This window comes from Natator depressus, chromosome 1, assembly GCF_965152275.1.
Source record: "Natator depressus isolate rNatDep1 chromosome 1, rNatDep2.hap1, whole genome shotgun sequence".
NCBI lineage: Eukaryota > Metazoa > Chordata > Testudines > Cheloniidae > Natator > Natator depressus.
Genome location: NC_134234.1, coordinates 82,120,203 through 82,141,401, shown reverse-complemented (window position 1 = coordinate 82,141,401; position 21,199 = coordinate 82,120,203). Strand labels below are relative to the sequence as shown.

General features: G+C 41.7%; 2 long non-coding RNA genes across 2 annotated transcripts; one reads left to right on the top strand and one right to left on the bottom strand.

Moving 5' to 3' along the window:
* Positions 1-5,383: 5,383 nt before the first annotated feature.
* On the bottom strand, positions 5,384-7,759 carry LOC141982325 (uncharacterized). Its single transcript, XR_012638029.1, has 3 exons — positions 7,562-7,759; positions 6,038-6,130; positions 5,384-5,502 (listed from the first exon to the last, which is right to left on the bottom strand). It is a non-coding gene; the product is annotated as an uncharacterized LOC141982325 (long non-coding RNA).
* Positions 7,760-10,510: 2,751 nt separating this feature from the next.
* Positions 10,511-18,039, top strand: LOC141982328 (uncharacterized). The gene is made up of 3 exons (XR_012638030.1): positions 10,511-10,539; positions 11,922-11,996; positions 17,766-18,039. It is a non-coding gene; the product is annotated as an uncharacterized LOC141982328 (long non-coding RNA).
* The last annotated feature ends 3,160 nt before the right edge of the window (positions 18,040-21,199 follow it).

Here is a 21,199-nt window from a genome sequence, read left to right as displayed (position 1 = left end):
AAAAACATCCCTTCCTGACTCCTGCTGGCGACCAACTATGTAATTAAGGAACTATCCAAAGCAACCTCTGAACCATTAGCAATAATCTTTGAGAACTCATGGAGGATGGGTGAGGTCTCAATGGACTGGAGAAGGGCAATGATAGTATCTAGCTTTAAAAGAAAAAGATGTGTGGGGGGGAGGAATTGTAGATCAGTCAGCCTAACTTCAATATCCAGAAAAATACCAGAACAAATTATTAAACAATCAGTCTGCAAATACCAAGAGGATAATAAGGTGATAAGAAATAGCAAAAGTGGATTTGTCAAGAATAAATCATGCCAAACCGACCTAATTTTCTTCTTTGATAGAGTAACTGACCTAGTGGATGGGGAGAAGTGGTAGATGTGATATAGCTTGACTTTAGCAAGGCTTTTGACACAGTGTCACATGAGATTCTCATTAGCAAACTGGAGAAATATGGTCTAGATGAAATTACTATGAGGTGGGTGCACAATTGTTTGCAAAACCATAGTCAAAGAGTAGTTACCAATGACTGTCTGTCAAACTGGGAGGATGTATCTAGTGGGGTCCTGAAGGGGTCTGTCCTGGGTGTGGTACTATTTAATATTTTCATTAATGACTTAATTGACAGAGCAGAGTACACTTATAAAATTTGCAGACACCAAGGTAGGAGGGTTTGCAAGCACTTTGGAGGACAAGATTGGAATTCAAAATGTTCTTGGTAAACAGGATAATTGGTCTGAAATCAACAAGATGAAACTGATTAAAGACAAATGCAAAATATTTCACTTAGGCAGGAAAAAATCAAATGCACAATATAAAATGGGAAATAACTGATTACTCATTAGTACTGCTAAAAATGGATCTAGAAGTTACAGTGGATCTCAGACTGAATATGAGTCAACATTATAATGCTGTTGCGAAAAAGGAAAATGTCCTTCAGGGATGTATTAGTAGGAGTCGTGTATGTAAGATACGGGAGATAATTGTTCCACTCTACTTAGCATTGGTGAGGCCTCAGCTGTAGTTCTGTGTTCAGTTTTGGTCGCCACGCTTTAAGAAAGATTTGGAAAAATTGGAGGGAATCCAGAGCAGAGCAACAAAAATGATAAGAGGGTTAGAAAACAGGACGGATGAGGAAAGGTTGAAAGAATTGGGCATGTTTAGTCTAGAAAAGAGAAGACTGAGGAGGATCATAACAGCCTTCAAATATGTTCAGAGCTGTTATAAAGAGGGTGGTGAGCAATTGTTTTCCATAACCATTAACTATAAGGATAGTTAAGCACTGAAACAGGTTACTTATAAAGATTGTGGAAACTCCATCACTGAAGGATTTTAAGATCAGACAAACATCTGTCAGGGTTGGATGAGGTATACTTAATTCTGCCTCAGCATGTGGGACTGGACTAGATGACCTCTTATGGTCATCTCCATCTCTACATTTCTATGATTCTCTGATATACAGAACTTTAAAATATTTGAGCAAACACTGTTTTATGTGTAAATATCAGAGGGTAAAGTCAGCATGCCTTTCATTCTTAAAAGGATTTTACCAATGTTGAGACTGATATGTTAATCATAGTAGTAGATTTTCAGATGAAAGAAACATGAGCATTACTTCTTTCTCAGAGCAAAGATTTTAATAGAAATGGAAAAATTTCTCAGAAAAAGGTCTTGGAATGATGAAGTATGTCAGAAATAATAAGACAAAAATTATGTTACACAGTTTAAGGTAAAAAGGCCTTTTTACCTGTTCTGAACTTTCCAACAGAGGTGTTTAAATACTGTCAGTCAAGGAGCATTTAGAGTGGAAAACTATAGCTCATTAACATGCAAACAAAGTGTGCAAGACAAATACAAATACCTGACCACGCCAAATTCTCCACTCATTTGCACCAGCACAAGTGCACTGATGTATTTTGGTTTATTTTGGGAAATATTTAGGCACTTCAGCGCTCCCTACTCTGCTGTGAAGAGCATATATTGGCTTCATACCTAAAAACAATCCCTTTGATGGAGCATCTGGAGAATAAAAATGTCTGCCAGGCACTAGATGGTGTAGTAAATCTGTCCTGAATCTTTAGAAAGCTAGATTCAAGTCCTGTTTAGGCCATAATTAACAGTGAATTTGTCTACAACATAAAATCAGGGCATAACTGGGAAGAAATAGCTATCTCTGTTCAAGAGAGGCACTAGCCTGCACTAGCAGTGGTGATTCATGTCAGGAATGAATGGCAATTTAAAGAGTTGTGCGTGAGGAAGCTCACATTCTGAAAATGGGCCAATATATTTGAGTCTACCATACCCATACTTCTCCTCGCTTACAGCTGAACAAAGAGAAATGGAGGTGAAAGCAGGAGCAAAGAAATACCCAGCATGAAGATTATTTTTTTCACACCGAGATTTCCAGCTAAAATAAATAAGAGTTCATGGTTCACAAGCAATGCAGAAGCCATCAGATTGAAATGGGGGAGACGGGGAAGAGGTGCATGGCTTTTAATAGGCAATGCACTTCCTTTGGAGAACTAAAGCCTGGCACATTAGTGGATCACATTGCTTGAATCATCCTTTTACATCCCATTTACTTAGGGCTTGTCTACACTGGCAAGTTTCTGCGCAGTAAAGCAGCTTTTTGCGCTCAAACTGCAGTCGCATACACACTGCCAAGTCGCTTTGTGCGCAGAAACTCCTCAGCTGCAGCACTGCAAAAAAACCACCTCGCCAAGAGTCGTAAGGCTATTTGCGCAGAGGCTCCAGCGCTCTATTGCCAGTGTAGACACTTGATTGCTTTCTGCGCTGTAATCGGCCTCCAGAGCTGTCCCATAATGCCTCGAGTGACCCCTCTGCTCATTGTTTTCAACTCAGCTGCCCTGAAGACATATTCCCCTCCCCTTTCAAAGCTCCGTTTCTGACAGCCGTTGGGTGCTGTGCTGATCTGCTCCGGGACACAAAGCAAACCATTAATGTGGAATGCTTGTGCTGTTGAACACAGAGGCAGGTGTCTCTGTATATGTGTGTGTGTGAGAGAGAGAGATTGCTGTGCAGAGAGCCCAGGAAGGGATGCGGGGGCTGATGTCGGGGTTTCCCTCTCCCCTGCCTCAGGACTGGTTGCTTCCTGCCACCGTGTGAACTTACAAGACAGCATGCTGACATATTCTCTGTCCCCCAAAACACACTGTCTCTCTCCCCCAATCCATACACACACACACTCCCTGTCATACACTCCCCCCCACACACACACTTCAGTTGAAAAGTAGCTGGCAATGTAGTGGGATGCCCATGGAACAATGGGTTTGGGAAACCTGCATCATGTGACACTGTGCCTGCCCCATGAGGCACTGCAAACCCTTCCCAAAGCACCCTGCAGCCAGTTGCACAGTGGGACAGCTACCACAATGCATTGCTGTCTTTGCCGTTGCAAGAGCTGCTAATGTGGATGTGCTCCAGCGTCACAAGGAGCAGCGTGGACGCGCAACAGCGGTTTAGTTCCAGCGTTTTAATAAAAGTGGTATAACTTGTGGCACAGAAACTTGCCAGTGTAGACATACCCTTAGAATTATTAAGAATGCTGAAGCGACCTAGCCAGCATGATGTTCACTAAAGGCCCAATCCGAATGCCCATTGAAATCAAAGAAAAGACTACCATTGATTTCACCGGACATAGGATCAGGCCACAAAGTACCAATAATTTAGGAAGTATTCTATTAACCAGACAACTCCCCTGGATTCCCCTACAATAACATTTTAGAGTATTACACTAAGATGTGATACTTGATATCTTTCATGATAATAAAAAACACACCCACAGATTCTTAGTGCTTAATTCTTACTTTGAGATACACGCTCATTTTCAAGTGAATTTAAAATGTGTTAGCCTGAAGTATCTGTGTGCAAAACACAGACTTTAAAGTATAATTTTCTAGGGATTTGGGTGAGATTAATCACTATACATTGATTTGGTCTCTGAAGAAATGTTTTTCCCCTCTCCACTACTATCTTTATCATCACACCTTGGAGCTTGTTCCTCTGTGAAACCCTCTGGCAATATTGTTCTTTCATTTCCATGACAACAGCTCCATGTCAACTTCTGAGGAAACCTTCATGTATTGTAAACAACCCTCTCTTGGCAATGGCCTGCTTTCTTATTTTATCTCCTGTTCCATCAGCTCAAAGGCTTCTCTTCAAAGGGAATTAGGTTGCAGGTGTGTACGCTTTATTTTTTTTTCCCCTCTCCTTCACTGCTGACAAAGGTTAAGCCCCGAGATTAAAAAAATCTCTCAGCTACTGAGTGAACACATCAGTCTCCTATAGCAAGGACCAAGTACTAAGCAAGGACTACCTGCATCTTCATTTCGGTGCATATGTTCATTTGTGGAACCACACGCTACATTTGTATATCGTATTGCAGTTAGCAGTGTGGATATGGGTTTTCTTGTTTACTTCAATGGGAGCAGGATTGGGCACAGATCACAATCAGGTCACTGTCTTGATGGGCTTTTAGATGCTACTATACAAATATAAAAAAATATGATAACTCATAAAACATTTTATATTTTCAAAGCAGATAATTTCATCTCATTCCTTAGAAAATGTCAAACTCATTTCTTTGGCTTAGCTTTCCTACAGGCCTTTTCATTGTTTGAAACAAAAAGTTGCAACCAAACCAATGAATTACTTTTAACAAAAAGGAGAAAGGAGGAACACAGAAAGATATTGATATTTTATTTGTCCTAATAGGCACTTAATTCTACAGAGATGAGCAAAGTATAAAAACCCAGCTAGACAAGCAAATAGATCTTTACAAATATTAAATAAATAATTAATCAGAGTCCAAAGTCAAAGGCACAACGTTAGGATACAACCAATCATTTCCAGCACCAGGGTTTCCATCAACTTTTATTTTAAAATTTACCTGCCGGCAAAATCTGACCGTTTTACTCTTTCATGTAACCCCACTGAAATCAATGGGACTACTTGTGTTAACAAATTGACTAGGATGTGGTTCTAATTTTTTCCTCATTAGGCCTCTGCTGTTTTGAAAACCAACAGAGACATTTAAAAATTATTATTAACGCATTGGAAGAGCATAGTTTTGTAGGAGAAATACTATGAGAAGGTTTTGAATAATTACAGATAAACTCTGCTTATACAAATGTATGAGGAGACATCCAAAACCTTCCAGTAACTGGAGCTTCAGCTAAATTAATTTCAGTGCTTATATGATTTTGGATTTGGAGGCAGGAAATTAATTTTAGCTAGACCAACATTTGAATAATTGGGGCTCAGATAAGAGGAGGTCACCTGTATAATCATGTTTGATCTCACACAAGTTATATTTGGGAGTCACTGTAATTTTCCCAAAGTATAGAGTCCTCAAAATGTCTCTTCTTTAGCTGTGTATAGAAGTCTAGTGATTGTACCTCAATTGTAATATAGGTATGTTGGAATGTCTGTCTGATCTGTGCTTCTTACTGATTGATGCAATTACATTTCTTCACCCTTAAAAAGAGACAAAGTAGGTGTTACAGCAGACTCTTTGAGAAGTTTGGGCCTCAGCTGCCCCTGTGCCACAGCCAGCCCATCTCTACAGGCGCATCTTCACTTGCGAACGGTTTCATGTTCATTGTGCCATAGCCCCCCTATTGTTCACATATGAAGCCCTAAAGCTCATTCCTAAAGGATAGCCTAGTGCACAAAAGCTAGCACTCATGAGGGGTGTGGGTATGTTCACACCTCTGCTATGGCATGGCTCTGTTCCCGTTCTATAGTGCGGTTTGGATGGGGGCAAGGGGTGTGTACCAGGTCACAGGTATAGATAGTCCTCCAGGGCCAGTCCTACAAAGCATTAACCCCTTTGCTGTCTGACTTTCACCCAAAGGTATAAAGGTCCCTGACTTCTGTCCCCCCACCTTGCCAGCAGTAATAGCCACCTGTACTGAGCACTTCAGTACAGTTTTCTGCTGAAATCTATTGCTCGATACAGGTGATAATGGTCCAAGAGCAGCCACCCAGCCACCTGGTTGCTGGAGCTCACCCGGGGCTGAGCAATGTGTGGTCAGCGTACACTGTCTTCCATGGCTTTGCCTGGAGCAGGAACATTCACCTCTTCTGGGAGGTTTCACGGCAGCTGGAGAAAGATGGCATTTACCGGACTCTGTCCCAAAGCCGAGAGCACACCCCAGCAATACTCCCTCTTGCTCTGATGGTTCATGCATCAGCCCACCCCCCTACACATATATCACACCCTTGCTCTACCCCAACATGGTTCTAGAGTAACACATGGCTGTAACTCAGTGATTTTATTGAAATCCCATGAACTGCTGTAAAGCTAAATAGCAGAAGCTGCAGCAGGTTATTAACAAGCAGTCACTGTGCCCCTGGGTCTGTGAATTTCTTAGTCAGCACTGACAGTGATAGTCCCTAGGCCATGCAAACTGGGAGGGAAAGGGATGGAGGGAAGGAAGCGCGGGGGGGCAGGATTTAAAAGGATCCAGGTGGGGAAAGAACAGTTTCATGACACTCATGGTTTTGCAAAACCCCAACACCACTCCTCTTCCACCCTGTTATCTCCCCTTTTTCCTTCCCCTTAGGAAAGGGAGTCCACAGCAGTGTCTCTTCCCCTAAGGAATGGGAGTCACTACGAAGGAAGGTGGGGGTGACTGGTGGCTTGTTTGCAGGCCTCCCTAGGTCCAGGAAGGGAAAGGGATCATTTGGCTCTCCAAAGAAAATCAGAGCAGTCCATTCTCCCTGTGACCATTTCAAATGTTTTGTGTCATTCCCAGTCCATGGTATCTGTCCTCTCCCTGAGCTGAGCTGCTTTGCAGAAGCCAGGAGACGCAGGGTGGGTGAAGCATCTGCCCTGACAATTACACAGACACTGTGCCATGTCCCTTAGCAGTGGAGAAGTGACTGGCTCGCAGTGTTAATCTATAAAAGCGGCAAAGAGCCCTGTGGCACCTTATAGACTAACAGACTTATTGGAGCATAAGCTTTCGTGGGGGAATACCCACTTCGTCAGATGCATGTAGTGGAAATTTCCAGAGGCAGGTATAAATATGCAAGCAAGAATCAGGCTAGAGATAACAAGGTTAGTTCTAAATGAGTGTTAATCAAAAAGTCCAGGGGAGAATATACGCTTCTGGAGACACCCTCTGTTTCCCTGTCCCTGTCAAAGCTGTTCAGTGGACACAGGGACTGGACTTTCTAGCAATGGGGGTTTAGAGGGGTGGTTGATGTTTTTTATGGTTTTCTGTTTCTCTTCCATGGGAGCTCTGTCTGCTAGCATAACAGGGTTAGGGCAGGGGCATTGTAAAATGGGACACTAGTTCATGCTAAGTTATCTTGGTGGGACAAGAAGCAACTCATCTCTCACTGCCCCCAGTGTTACCCAGAGGAACAGGCTGAGCATGGTTCCCTGCCTGTGGGAAGGGCTGGGACACTAGTAAGTCCAAGGGACTTCCTTTCCCCTGATCTACCTAGCAAGGCTACACCAGCAGGGGCTTGCCCACTGGGTCCCCAGATCACTCTGGGATTGGGTTTAAGGCTGCAACTCAATTACCTTCCCTCCTGATGTCACAGCTGCTCCTGAGACCCCAGGACTGAGCCTGAAAACTGGAGACTATGGTGAGGGAGCTTCCAAATCACCTCACCCTCTCATCACAGTATCTTCTGCCCACTTGGTCCTCTTCCCTGAGTCAGATCTGAATGTGAGGTGGAGTGCTTCCATCCAGTTACTAGATTGATTCCCAATAAGTAACATACCCCTAATTGACATATTAGCTTTATCTTGAACTCACCTGTTAAAAACAACACACTCAAAGCACCAGATCAAATAAAACAGATTTATAATTTCTCAGGACAGCCTAAAAATGGGAGAAAACTTGTTACACTAAGAAAACACAAATATACTAAGCAGTGGAAAGTTTATAAAACATACTAAAGCAATCCTTACACTACTTCCTACATTCAGAAGAAGAGACATACTAAACTAATTACTCTCTATGGATACATACCAAAAAAATCCACCCTACTTTAAACAGTAACAGTCTCTTCTGCGGGGTGGTGAAACTTGGCTCTTTGCTTTGATAGTTCCAGAAAGGGTGTGCAATGAGGATAATCCACCAGGTCATAGCTTCACTTCGAGTTCCACACAAATCACCACGGCAGTGCCCAGACCCCTCCTTTTTTTCGTTTTTGTGCAAGCCCATTATCTTCCCCTAGATCCGTGGTTCTCAAACTTTTTTTTTCACGGACCACTTGAAAATTGCTAAGGTCTCGGCAGACCACTTAATGATCTTTCCAAAGGTGGGGGGAGGGATAGCTCAGTGGTTTGAGCATTGGCCTGCTAAACTCAGGGTTGTGAGTTCAATCCTTGAGGGGGCCATTTAGGGATCTAAGGCAAATGTTGGGGATTGGTCCTGCTTTGAGCATGGGGTTGGACTAGATGACTTCCTGAGGTCCCTTCCAACCCTGATATCCTATAATTCTATGAAATGTTGTTTGTACCATTAGCTAACTATCATAGAGCGCTTTGGATAAAAGCACTATATAAAAAAAACCTTAATAATAGTTAACTTTTTTGTTCTACAAATAAAAGCCCACAACTCATATTTTAATATCAGTAGTCTTACCTTTCTAATATGATGGATGTGTCCTCTCTCGCCCACCACAGCAGCCACAGAGCTGGGGCTGAAGGAGGGCTGTGTCTCCCCGGCAGCTGCAGCCCTGGAGCTGGGGAAAGTCATCTCTTTCTCTGGCCGCCACAGCCCTTCACATCCCAAATTCCCCCCACCCCCTCTTCTCACACCACTGCACCCTCCCACCTATCCCCAAGGCCACCACCTCACCTTACATGTGTGTCTTCTCCAGGGTCCAGGTACCTAATTAGTGCAGCCTCACCTGCATGGATCTACTAATTAGGTGGGTGGCCCTTCATTCTCTCATGTGTGGCCGCCCAGGCATGCACCTTAGAGGGAACTATCCACAGACCACCTGAATGGAGCTTGCGGACCATTGGTGGTCCAGGGATCACAGTTTGAGAACCTCTGCCCCAGATAATGGTCACTAGATGTTTGATGTTTGGGGACCACCAAGACCAATAACGGGTTCTGTCACCCCCTGCCTTGTAAGTTTGGCAGTCTTAATGCTATGCTGCAAGGGTTCAGTGCTCTGACACCAGTAGCCACCCTACAAGCATAAGGTCCAACCCTGGCTTCCACCAGCCTAGTTGCTTCTTGCAGGTGACTTCAACAATCCTTTCTGGCCATGAGTGCCCACAAATCCATTTCCCCGAGTTCTTAACTACCGGACACTCCTCTGGTTTGTCACCCTTTATGGTGTGAAACCTGCCCCTAATTATCAGTTCACCTTGGCACACACTCTCCATATAGTTTGCATAACAGAGACCTGCTTGGGGAAAAAATAAATAAAAAGGTTATTTAGTAGAAAAGTCATTGATTCAAAGTTGAAATAGTAAGGAAAAGCAAATCCATACAAGTCACACAGAGTATAAATGTAAAGGCACAATCTCAGGCTTTACACATCCGTATTGGCTAAATTCCCTTGACTATTACAAGTTACCTATTGCCTCTGAACAGTTTCCCAGCATGCCTTCTGTCTGTGCTAGAGTGGATCCAATGCTTCACAGACAGCACGCTGCTTAGATGCTGGCCCTCAGTTTCTGGAAAGCCTTCATTTCAAATCCTTCTCATTTTAATAGAGTTTGCAGGGCTTTTTACTGTCTCTCAGACTATGGTAATTCATGGTTACACAAAGCAAGGGAAACTCCCTCCTTTCCAAGACTGTTTTTTTTTTTTTCCGTTTCAATGTCTTTCCATTAACTGTAATGGTCCATCATTGTGTCTTCCTGGGTGGAAGATGGATGGGTACTTGAAGTTGGTTTCGTGTAAACAATGAGGCTGGGCGGCGGTTCACCCGCTGTTGTGAAGTGATGCTGTAGTTGCACCACAATTACACTTGTCCACATATATACACATACATACATTCGTAACTGTCACCTGTATACATATCTCCAAATGAAACATCGAGTTCAGAACATTACAAGCTTTCATAAAAGACCTTACTTGGCATTTGTTTATCCATAATAACATTGTATATGACCAGTTGATTCAATTGCTTAGTCTCTGGGGTTCAGACCCCTGTTCTCCCTGGGGGGGGTGTCTGGATCATGGTTGCCACCATTACCCAGTAGGCTTTAGTGAATGAAGACTTCCACTTTCCAAGCTGGTGAATGCTCTGGCCTAGTACTCACCATATGGGGAGTAGTCCCCTCCCCCTGTAGTCAAGGAGCTGAAAAGGAGCAAAAAAGGGACAAAGAAACACCCACCCTCCTCTGAGCTGCGAGCTCTCCCACCTGCTGCAAGATGGGTCTTCCGTTGACCAGGCTGTGCATGCAGTGTTGCCAACTTTCATGATTTTGTCATGAGTCTCATTTTATTTATTGTTTTTCTTAAAGCCCCAGCTCCTGGAGTCAAGTGAACATGTGATGATTTCAGCCTTCATTCTGAAAAAGGAAAAGTAAGTTTCTAGCCCACATGGCTGTGGCGAAAGCTTCAAAATGTGACCCCAGTGCACCCTAAAGGCTCAAGCAACAGAAGGCAAATAAAAAGAACACCACATCTATTATTTTTACATAATCTCATGATTTTAAAGCCAGTCTCATGATATTTGGAGCCTGACTCGTGATTTTTGAACATTTAGGCTTGGCAATACTATGAACGATTCACGCTGGTCGCAGCCTCAGGACTGGACCAGGAAAGCCTCTATAAACCCGGCTGCAGTTATCCCTCAGGACTTGCTGCCTTCTTCCTAGCCCAGGGGATTCTGGGAACTCCACCAGGCTGATGCTAATCATGGCTCCCCACACAGCTGGTCTCAGGGCAATACAGTAGGGTGGGGGGGGGCGGGTCACTGAGTGGTCACCCCCTGTTCGGTCCCCTCCCGGCCTTTATGATTATGATTTGATGTCAGAGTTGTTCCTGAGGCTGTGGATGGCATTGTGTTCTGCACGGCTGAGGTTATGGGGCAAGTGATGTTACTTTTCCACAATTTCAGCCCATGCACATTGGCAGAAGCATTCTATGTAGAAGTCCAGTCTGTTGTAAGTGAGCTGTAGCTCATGAAAGCTTATGCTCTAATAAATTTGTTAGTCTCTAAGGTGCTACAAATACTCCTTTTCTTTTTACAGATACAGACTAACGTGGCTGCTACTCTGTAACAAGTTAACTGAATTGTCTTTATGGCTTTGTTAACAATGCAAGCGATAATACAGACAAAGGAAACAAAACTAAGTGAATACTGATGATGTCTGACACTGAGCAGTCTTTAATGACGCTCTCTTCCAACCCCACCAGACACTCATCACTTGAAACCATGGAAGTGTTCATGTTGTGGGAGTAATCATGCATAGCAGCTGACAGGTGCTGTGAGTACCAGTGTCAGCCCTTGGTGGGCTATCTGACTAACCTGACTACTGATGAGTATTTCACAAATAGTAAAACTCACTGCTAGGATGACAATTGCACTGGGCTATCCTTTTTAAGTGATGGCCCCTCAGCAAGCATCACTTTTGCAAACAGCGTTTCTGGAAATAACATCACCACAATGATCAGTTAGCATTGTTTGCAATGGCTACTTAATTCCTTCTGTAGTGATGTGCTCAAAATGTGAGGAGGATGAGTGTGAAAGGTAAATATCAGGATGTGCAATGAGCACTAAAGCTTCCAAACACCCATTTGTTGCTACCATTAGTTGATGCGTTTAAACCCTGTAGACTCCTGCTCTAATTATAAGAACACAAAAAAGCCTTGTAAAAACCCATTGATTATTATCCACATTTGGTGACATCCATTCTGCTTTAATGAATTCCTTATATTCAAACATGTTTTTCTCTCATACAGCACCTTTCATCCAAGGATCTCAAACCACTTTGCAAATGTTAATTAACCAATTAAACCTTTCATCACCCCTGTGAGGTAGGTAAATATTGTCATACCGGTTTCACAGAAGTGTAAACTAAGGTTGACTTATCCAAAGCCACGGAAAACTCAATAGCATAGTTGGGCATAGAGTTCAGATTTTGTGATTCCCAGGCCTTTCTTGTAATAAGTAGAATACACTGTACAAAAGTATGTTGTCTGGTCTTCCTTTTTTTTTTTAAGTTGTATTTCACAAGCGTGAGGGTCTTTCTTTGAAAAAATCAACTATATGGTGCTTCATCATGTAAATTTCAGTGTGAACATCCTGAAAATTGAGTTTTATGAACAGATGGATCTATTTCTTATGTAAAATATAATGTTGATGAATCCTCTAAATCTGTGAGTTATGTCTTTGGTTATCTTTCAGTTACAAATGTACTAAATTATGAAGCCAAGATTTAAGTTAAGGAACATCACTTTCTCTAATCCCAGCAGTCTCTCTGTATATACAGCATATACCCAGTATTCCATTTCTAAATAGGTATTTATCCAGAGCATAGAATATCAGGGTTGGAAGGGACCTCAGGAGGTCATCTAGTCCAACCCCCTGCTCAAAGCAGGACTAATCCCCAATTTTTGCCCCCAGATCCCAAAATGGCCCCCTCAAGGATTGAACTCACAACCCTGGGTTTAGCAGGCCAATGCTCAAATCACTGAGCTATCCCTCCCCACGTTGGCTTATACTCACAAAGTTTCCTAAATTATGGTCTCAGTGATTGAAGTCCTCTGTTTAATCACAAATACTCCTAAATATAGTATTTGCTGAGATCCTTTAGATGGAAATCAAAGGCCAAATTTTCTAAAAAGAAGGGGAAAGTCTATGAGTGAAAAATCACGTGCATACTTGAGGAGCTGAATATATGCCTACAATTGTGATTTCATTTGCAAATCACAAAAATTAATGTCCAAATAAGTTGGGAATTTAATTACTTGTTAGCATGTATATTTCCAATATGTATCTGTTATTACAATAACAGTATGTAAAAAATCATATTTTGTGCTTGGGCACCTCCAGTTTCTTTTCAGGAAAATGTGGTCCCAACTCATCGAAGGCCTGACCAAAGTCCTTGTGAAGTCAAAATAAGTTTTTCCACTTACTTTAATGGCCTCAAGTACCTTGCTTCTGTGGTAGTTTCCTGTTCCATTATGTAAAATGCCTACCTTGGGCTTCAACTGAGAAGTTATGTATTTTTGCCACCTTTGCAACACTAGCTGGCATGACACTTGGCTACAAGTAACTCTTTATAAACCTGCAACAGCAGCCGCCACTCTGTGAGCTGAGAACTTGAGGCGAAGACGTGTAAAGATGTACCCAAAACACTGACAACTGCTAGAAAGTGGGGAAGATAATTTATTTACTGCAAGTTTTAAAATTGTGTTAATATCAATTTAAATCTCGAACAGTGTAACATGAAAGGAGGTGTCAATTGCAGCATCCATCTTTGTTCTGGGAACAAGCAGACAGTGAGTCTGGAATAGTGATACAGTGTCAGCCATAATTAGTGTCACTGAACTATATTCTTCATGACTTTGCTCTGCACGGGATTGTGAAAGCCATTTTCTAAGGAACACGAATTGTATGCAGAAGCTGAGGCGTATTAAAGTCCTATGACATCAGATGGATTACTTTTCTGTCTCTACATTTTTAGTGAAAGTTTCCTAAATTATGGTCTCAGTGATTGAAGTCCTCTGTTTAATCACAAAACAGTTATAGAAATGGCAGCAGCAGAGCAAGCTTCTCCCTACCAAACTGCCAACTTGCTTCAATCCTCGCCTTTGTCTAATGCCTGTTTTCCACTAGGGCCCAATAATGAACAGTCTCTGCTGGGAAAATTTCCCCCCAGAATTCTAAATGTTTTTTAAAACTAGTTCAGCTAAACCAATTTTAAAACCAGTTGGAGCAATAATGTAGACCAGGCTCCAGGTGGTCTGAACCATTTTTATTGAGTTGTTTTTAAAACCACCATTATTATGATGATTTATTTGAACTGTAGGAGTACCTAAAGGCCAGGTCCCCGTAGTACCGGACACTGTACTGATATGTAGCAAAAAGACAGGCCCCGGCCCATAGAGTTTACCATTAGTATGTTTTGAAAATAGTTCAATAAAAATGGGCCCAACCAGGTGGGATCTGGTCTACACTAAGCGCCAGCCAATTTTTAGACTTGGCCAAAGGAAAGAAGACAGTTAATTTTCCATGTCCATTCAGGATTGGGCCTCTCTGATGAGCCTGCCAACCAGGGTTGCAGTTAGTGCCCTTCTGGATGGTGGTTTTGTGCTATGGACAGCTGACTGCTAGAAATTAGACTATCACAGAATCATGGGACTGGAAGAGATCTCAAGAGGTCATCTAGTTCAGTCCCCTGCACTCATGGCAGGACGAAATATTATCTAGACCATCCCTGACAGGTGTTTGTCTAACCTGCTCTTAAAAATCTCAGTGATGGAGATTCCACAACCTCCCTAGGCAATTTATTCCAGTGATTAACCACCCTGACAGTTAGGAAATTTTTCTAATATCATTAGCTCATTTCATGTAGGCCACTGAACAGCCAACACAATGCAAAAACATTTGGTCACTGTCCATTTCTGCTGAGGATGGTTTATTTTTTAATACATTCCATGTGAATTTGAATTGAAAGTTACCATCTTTAAGCAACAGCATTCCGCAATTGCTAACATCACATTGATTTGGGATTTAGTGCCTGTATGTTCCCCAGCCTCTTCTTTCTTCTGCAGTGTCTTCCTGCCTTCCTCTCTCACTCTCTAATCTTCTTGCCTATTGCTTTACTAACATTGCTTTTGTACACCTGTTGGCTTGCATTAATAGGCCCCTGCAAACATCGTCTGTAGAATATCCTGCCAGTACCTGCTGAGCCTTTGAAAGGATTCATTTGCTTGCTACCCAGCTGTTCTCCAGTGTGTGCTTTAGTTTGCTAATTTTATGTATACTTTATGCCACAAATGGCTTACTCTTTGTTCAGAGCCTGAAAAAAGCTGGTATAAAGAAAGTGACATAAAGTTCTACAGGTTAAGTGAATTTGATCTGATGCTATTTTAAAAGATTAAAATCATAGTCTACAATCTGAGATACAACCACAGTTTTGACAATAAAGTATGTGGTTTCTTCTAGTCTTAAAGCATGGGTAAGGTACTTAAGTGCTCATGAAAGTAAAGAATTAAATAATACTAATTAGAAAAAGATATTTTCCACACACAGCCTAGTGACACACTCCCAAGTTCCATCCACATCCAAGCCCTGCCCACTTCAGATGCTAAAACAGGTAGTCGCTCATACCTGATTTTGCAGATTTCCATATTAGGAATACATCTGTTTCACTTCTTTACTGCATGTTCTATATGCACTGTCAACAGCTGCTCCTTGTCTCCTTTCTTCCATGCTTTGTTAAACAGTGAAATAGTTAACAATGTCAACATTTTAATTGTTATCACTAGACTTCAGAGCTAACACCCCATCAAGATGACTGAAGCAGTTTACACTTCTCTGAGCTGTCTGCACAGCCAGGAAGACATCACTGCATTGTTTTATTCTTGACAGAGAATTTGAAGATTACCTTCACAAATCATAGGGCTGGAGACTTTGTGTATTTAAATTTAAGCTTAGATTTTTCTAGCAAAAGGTGGAAGTCTCCAAGTGTACTGGCAAGCTGGCCCAATTCAACCCCTACATTCTCACCCCCTCCATCCATGGTATTCTAGCCCTGGGTTTCCTTAAATAGAGACTAAAAATATTCTACATTGTGTGGAGGTGTTGCAATGTGCTTGAGAAGAGGAGTAGGCAATACAATGAGTTAGTGCATTCATCAGCAGAAATCTGACTTTTAAAAAAGTTGAAGAATACAAGTAGAAGTATGTTTGTGGTCTGAAGTTAGTTTCCATTTCTCTACATAACAAATCTTGTCGTTTTAGAAGTAATCTGCTGAAGAGGTGCTCTGGACTGAAATAGATGCAATGTTACAATTTAAGGCTGAGGTGGACTTAGACTTAAAAGGGCCACATTTTTAAAGATATTTAGGATCCTAAAAATGCAGATAGGCGCCTACTGAGATTTTCAAAAGCACCTAAGCACCTAACATCCATTAATTTCAGTATCTGAGTCATTTTTGAAAACATGACTTATCCTTCTCAGTCACTTAGGCACTTTTGAAAATTTTACCCTTACTTCCTTTGATAAATAGTAAAATGCAATTAAAACATTTTTAAAACATTTTGAAGACTGGTTTGTGCCATTTAGGAGTTCAAGATGCAATTCTTAAAAAGGGTGGACATGCATAGTAAAGGCAAACTCCTCTGATGCAATATAAAAGCAAAATATAAACATGACACCTCACATTAGCAAATTATGCATCAAGCAAATTATGCATCAAGTTACCACTTGCATCCTCACTGATGCAATCTTCTGATAATGATGATGATGACGTATTTTGCTTGAGTAAAATAGCAAGCCAAATATGGGCCAAATTCATCCCTGTTGATAGCTAATTGATATCAGCCAAGTTACATTATGAATGAATGTGATCCATTGTTTGTGCAGCTGGCAGAGAGAGGGAGTGTGTACAGAGGGATGGGGAAGGATGGGGGAAGGGGATTTGCTAACCAGAGTGTGCAGAAGGAGCCTGAGCATAAGTTTAGACACATACTGCAACTAAAACAACAACATTAGCTTTGTCTGTGGATGCTTCTAAATAAATGAAATCCAAAAGAAACATAATGAGGGAATGTTTCTCCTGGCTACTTCTCTAGTTTCTGTCAGCATTACTGCACTATAGGGCATGATCATGTGCCTGTGTTTTTGAGGTACAGAACATGGGAATAACCCTTTCTAGTGACGTGTTTCCAGACCATAAATTCTAGCCAAGCCAGGGGTCCAGTTTCTAGCCAGAAGTTGCCTGGCACTAATTGAAGCAAAGCAAAAAAAAAAATAATAATAATAAAAAGTCCACATGACCATTTCAGATATCTTTGGTGGTTGGTTCCCAGGGAGTAGATTAAGTGTCATGCTGTTTATCCGGTTTTCTATGGTACACAAAAAGTTTTACTTACCTCCTAAAGAACAATTATCTGTAAAAGGATCTTGAGAGCAATACAGGAAGCTAAGGCACAAGCATTATCTTCATGTTCTGGCCCTTGGTAATGCAGCTCAGTTGGAGCTACACTGACAGAGACTGAACACAGCTACCCCCAAGACCTCTTGGTGTGGGGGCCCCCTCACATGGGAGGTCAAAGCAAACTGCCCCTCCCTTCCCCCTGACTACTCAGCCCTGACTGCAGTACAAGATAAATTAAGAGACTTGTCCAAGTTCTCACAGGAAGTTTGTGGCTCATCCAGGAGATGAACACATGTTACCTGTGCCCCAGTTTAGTGCCTTATGCACTAGCCCATCCTTCCCACCCCAGCTGCCAGTCTGCCCACTCCTCCCCTGGCCAGCCCACTGAATATCCACTGCTTTGTAAAGCTCTCACAGCACACAGAGAGCCCACATGGTGCCTGGGATAGGGGACTCTGCTATGAAGGTGGCTTTACCCCAACTACACAGCAGGGGCAGACCTGCACAAGGATGGTCTCTTCATGCACAGATATGTAGACCACAATGGAGACCAGCATTTTGAAGAATTTTATTTTTAAAAATACTACAGCATTCGACAGTATTGATCACAAAAACTCTAGTCCACTGTGTAAAGCTGTTGTGATTTTGGACCATCTGTGGTAAACTATATTTATTTATTTGTTTGTTTGCTTTTTAGAGGGATGGCCTCAAGAACAAGATTCTGATGCCCTTGTCCTTGGAAAAGATGAAGGGGAAGAAAAACCAGGTACATTTCCAGGGAACCTCCGAACACATCTGAGCATCTTGAAACGTGCTGGGGTGTATCTGAAAGCGCTCATCTTATTTCTGATTTTGGAAAATAAAAATGCAGTGGATCATTATTCACAGAGTGTATACACCCTCTCCACCTATTCTGTCTGTCTCCACACACACACCTCCTACAGTTCAAAAAAGGTAAAAAAACAAAACCCCACCAGACTTAGGAAATAGCACACAATAAGTTTGTTTATGGCCTCAATTTTATTAATAGTGGCAATCAGGGAGCTTTTATGGATATACTTTGTTCACTCCAGCCCATGCTTTGTCTGCTAAGTTGGTGGGAACCCCCGCAGGACACTCATAAATGGACAAATTTACAATCTGGCCTGTGTAAAGTGCCCACAGCAGCATCTACATCCAACTTGTCTTTGTGCTTATGCACCACCTGTGATGCTGGAGGGCATGGGGTCAGAGCAGAGGGCTTCCTCTGGCTTTCTACAGCTCAGAATCAACCAATCTTCATTTATCTACAGTTGAAGACTTGTTTTGGTTTCTGAGATCAAAACTCCACAGAATTGTTCCGATATTTTTAATTGAAAGGCAAAGTACTTCCTCCTTAGAACTTGGCCCCTGAAAGGAAAACAACAAACTAATCATTCAAAATAATTAATTCTGTCAGCAAAATCTCTGCAGTTCTTACTAATGCTAAATGAATTGATTTTGTAATCCTAATGGAAAGAAAAAAAACCTGTTGCTGTGAACATTTTCAGCTGATCCATTTTCTTTAGTGTTTGGGGGGGGGGGGGAGGAAGGGGTTATGTCCAAAGCCAAAATCTACGAAAATACAGGATGTTTATGACATCTTTAGATACCATGAAATCAGAAACCTTAATCCTGGACTCTTGACTCAGGCAAAAGTTCCACTGAGAATTGCTTACAGAATTGGTACTTCTGGAAAGGACCTATACTAGGTCACCCATGTTCCTCCATACATAAGCAGAAAGATGCTCAGATCATCTCCGGATTTAGTCTCAAACCACCCGTGGAGTAGGGAAACTCTGTCATTACCATTTTACAGATGGGGCACTAAGGCACAAAAGTCTATGGCAGAGTGAGGAGCTGAATCCAAAACTTTTGAATTTTACTCCAGAGACCTAAAAGTCATCCATCCACCTAACAGCTGGAGTTGTACAATAATTCTTACGAGAATGTGCAGGAAATAAAATTGCAGTTATCAAAGTTTATAAACTCTTCACTACCAATCGCAACAACGAAATATCAGCGTCAGTACTTCCAAGAAGGAAATAGTGCGACAGGCAGCAGAGGATACACGAACCACTTCCTATAGGCTCAGGGAGCTCATGAGCATAGGCATTCAAATTATTTCAGACATGGCAAACCAAACTCAGATCTGGCAGACATGGTCTCACCTCTCACTGCAGAAAACTGAATGGAATGGGAAATCTGTAGTGCAATATGCAGTCCTTCCCTTCTAGGTCACTAATTTGAATCGATCCCAGATCAATAGTGACTGAAAGTCATTCATATCTGGCAGCTGTTCTGTGGCTTGTGCAAAATGAGGCAGTGAACTCAGTTCATTCCCACGAGACGGCTGTCTACATCATAACCGTAACTGGCTGAGAGTTGTCGCAGAGAAGCCATGGATTGATTGCACATGGTGAATGAGCTACCATTCTCTCTCACTTGCAGATATCTGAAAAGTTATTAACCTGCTTTTATCATATTTATCAGAATGGTATTTTTAGGTTTTTTTGCATTGTCCCAAATTCATCACTGAGTGCTCTTCTAGCATTAGATAGCACTCTGTGCCTTTTGCAATGCCTCACTGCTTGCCTATAAATGGATTTTGTCTCATGCAAAACACTGACATCAGATATGAGTCCATCAGTCATGTTCAAAAGCCCATTCTTTGCACTCCCAAAGCTCTCCTTGATCTCAAAGGGAGTTTGGGGGATGCAGCAAACATAAGATCATAGTCCCCAGATCTTCAACATTCTGAACAGCCTACGCTGAATCAGCTGCATAAGGGAAGCTAAATTTGGTTAATTTGTAAAGACTGAAGTGTACCAATCTTTTAGCAGATGTTATTGTATTGCTAAGCAGGGAGTTGGGGGGAGGTTAGATTGTAGTAATTTCCCCATGACCTGATCCCTGAAGAGTAAGTGAAGATGATGAAATGTAGTGTCTCTTTGTGATCCTCCCATGGGGCATGGCCTGCTGCAATGCTGATGTACGGTACACAATATACAGTATTCCCACTTCTAAAATTATCTCTGCTGCACTGCTTTGAAAAGAGCCTTCCACAAGCTACTTACCATCTCTGGCAATTTACTGAAGCCTAATCATTAACCCACCCACAAAAACTTCTAGCCTTTGTTACCATCTTCTCTTCCCTTTTTCAGGGTACACATTAACACCTGCTGAACAGAGACAATGCTAATACATTAATAAATAATAATAATAATAATATGTATTTAATGTCACTGGTTCCCCATCAGTCACAGAACAGGTTGCTGGGGCTTTCTTCTGCCATTTTGGTAACAATACAGGTTAGCCCAGTTGCCTAAATGTATTAAAGCAGTAGTCAGAAGTGTTTATATCTTGACTGTAAAAATTTACTGAAGAGCTGAAACTTGGCACACAGGGTCTTAAACGAGGAGCAAATTTACTTTATAAACTATAAAATTCATCTCCCTCTCAAACTATTTTCATAATCAGATCATTTTAAAAACAGCATTCATTGCTTTCAAAGAGAAATTGTGTGTAGGCCATTAGCCTACAATATATCTAAATATGTTTGGGGATGGGAGGGAAGAGAATGAATCTCAAAATGACAAGAATTTCATGCAGATAAAAGAGCGCATTTTTAAACAGTTACATATAATCATTTTAATAATACAGTTTCAGGCAGACTTGTAGTTCACAGTCTGAGGGCATTTTCCTAATACCCATATGTTTTTCTTAAAGCTCCAGTTCCTGGAATCCTGTGATAAAGTGAGAATATCAGGGTTGTTGTTGTTTTTTTAAGTAAGTTACTGGTCTTCATGGTGTGCAGAAGAGTTTGAAATGAGATTTGAAAAGTGCACTCTAAAAGCTCAGAAACCAAAAGCCACATGAAAAGAAAACATGTATTTACTTTTTATAAATCTCAATTTTAAAGTCTATCTCATGATTTTGCAGGCCTGACTCACAATTTTTGAACTCTGGGGATTGGTGAAAGATACAACCTGACCTCAAGTCTGTGCAGGAAGGACCGCTATTGCTTAAATGGTTTTAAAAGTTTTAGGAATTACTGGGCCAAAATCTGCTCTTGGTTGTATCTGTTCAACCCCATTGACATTCGCGGTTGAC